Genomic DNA, 1,830 nt, shown 5'->3' with positions numbered 1-1,830 from the left:
TTGGTTCCTATTATCTGCAACTAAAAGATCTTATCTAATACAATCAATTTCAAAGAGGCACACTTCTGCCTTCACCTGGTGAACTTTCCAATAAATAATACTGTTGTCCCAAAATGGAAAATGCTTCTCTTATCATTTTGAGGTTTAGACAGCCCTTCATCACTGTGTAGAAGAAAATCTGTCTATTATAAATAGTTGAACTACATAAACTGAAGGTCTCTTGCCAGTTTGAGATCCTCTGACAAATATCAGGAAAGGCATGATATGGAAAATAGAATAGTTTCACTCTTTTGGGAAATAAAAAATAATGAGTCTCCAAGTGCTCGATAACATTCCAAGAGAGGATGTGTGCAAATGTATTACACTTCAGGGGGGAAAACTGACAGATTCTAGATTTAGCATTTTTTAGAAAACTGGAACCAAAGTTTACAATGATTTCTCTTTTATTAAATTAACACACACAAAAAGCCTAGAAGCTCAGTATTTGGGATGCATAAAATATAAAAATAAAATAATAAATGAAGTGGCTTTTAAATGTATGTTTTTATTTACTGGCTGAAATGAAAATTGAAAAAGATCGCACAAAATTGTTTAGCAAAATGCTCTAGTATGCTTTCTCTTGATATCACTGCCAACAATGCCCTCTAGTGGTAAACCAAGTAGGCACTGAATAATGTAGGAAAAAATGAAACAAGCCTGCTAACCACATTGGTAACATTCTCATGAAAATATGAACTTTTAGTGCAGAAGGACCTGCGGCAGGCCCACTTCAGCTGCCTCCCCAGCCAGGTTTCCCTTGGTGGGTGACTGTGTCCCTTGATGAGTGACTGTACGCTCACTCAGGCACCAAGGGGAAGCAGGACCATCGGGTAGCCTACGTGAATCCAACAGCAATGGCCAGATCAAGGGGTCCAATCCAGTCTTAAGGGCCAGCAATCCAGGATTATCTCAGTCATCCAAGGCCTATCTGGGAAGAAGTGCAAGAGCAACTAGAAAAGAAAAAGGCATCAAGGCTTTGGGTGAATTTGAAGAAAAAACTAGAAAAACACAGGAAAAAATTAAGTGGAAGTGAGAGCTTATCCAAAAAAAGAGAAAGAAAAGAAAAGGAAGAAGAAATCTGGTAGGTATTCATTGTCTTCATCATGCTCTGATTCTTCCAGCAGTTCTTCTGATTCTGAGGATGAGGATAAGAAACAAGGAAAAGGGAGAAAGAAAAAGAACCATTCACATAAATCTTCTGAAAGCTCCATGTCAGAAACTGAATCAGACAGTAAGGATAGAAAGACAATAAGGATAAAAGACTTCTTTCTAAAGAAAAAGAAGGACCCAACTGAGAAAGAAAAAGGCTATGAAAGGACTCAGCAAAAAGAAACCCATATTCTGAAGATAAATCTTTATCACATGAGTCCTTGTCAGGATCAGAGTATATTGAGGAGATAAGAGCAAAAAAGAAGAAAAGCAGTGAAGAATAAGAAAAAACAACACAAACAAGGAAAAAGGAGCATAAGAAGCACAGTAAGAAGAGAAAGACGGCTGCTAGTTCAAGTCCTGACTCATCATAACATTAAGAAAATTCAGGATTCCCTTATAGAGAAAGTACAACATCTAAGGAAATTTCAACTGTGAAAATTACAACATATTTACTATAATGCATGAATTTTCTTGTTTTTAGAATTATCCTTTGACTGGCCGGGGGCGCAGTGGCTCACGCCTGTAATCCCAGCACTTTGGGAGGCCAAGGCAGGTGGATCACCTGAGGTCAGAAGTTTGAGACCAGCCTGGCTAACATGGTGAAACCCCGTCGCCACTAAAAATACAAAAATTAGCTGG

General features: G+C 38.1%; 1 pseudogene; it reads left to right on the top strand.

Annotated features, from left to right (window-relative positions):
* Positions 1–637: 637 nt before the first annotated feature.
* LOC112635030 lies at positions 638–1,562 on the top strand (annotated as a pseudogene).
* The last annotated feature ends 268 nt before the right edge of the window (positions 1,563–1,830 follow it).

The sequence above is a fragment of the Theropithecus gelada genome, chromosome 11 (assembly GCF_003255815.1).
Source record: "Theropithecus gelada isolate Dixy chromosome 11, Tgel_1.0, whole genome shotgun sequence".
Taxonomy (NCBI): domain Eukaryota; kingdom Metazoa; phylum Chordata; class Mammalia; order Primates; family Cercopithecidae; genus Theropithecus; species Theropithecus gelada.
Note: the sequence above shows the minus strand (reverse complement) of the source record. Positions and strands in the feature narration are given on the sequence as shown.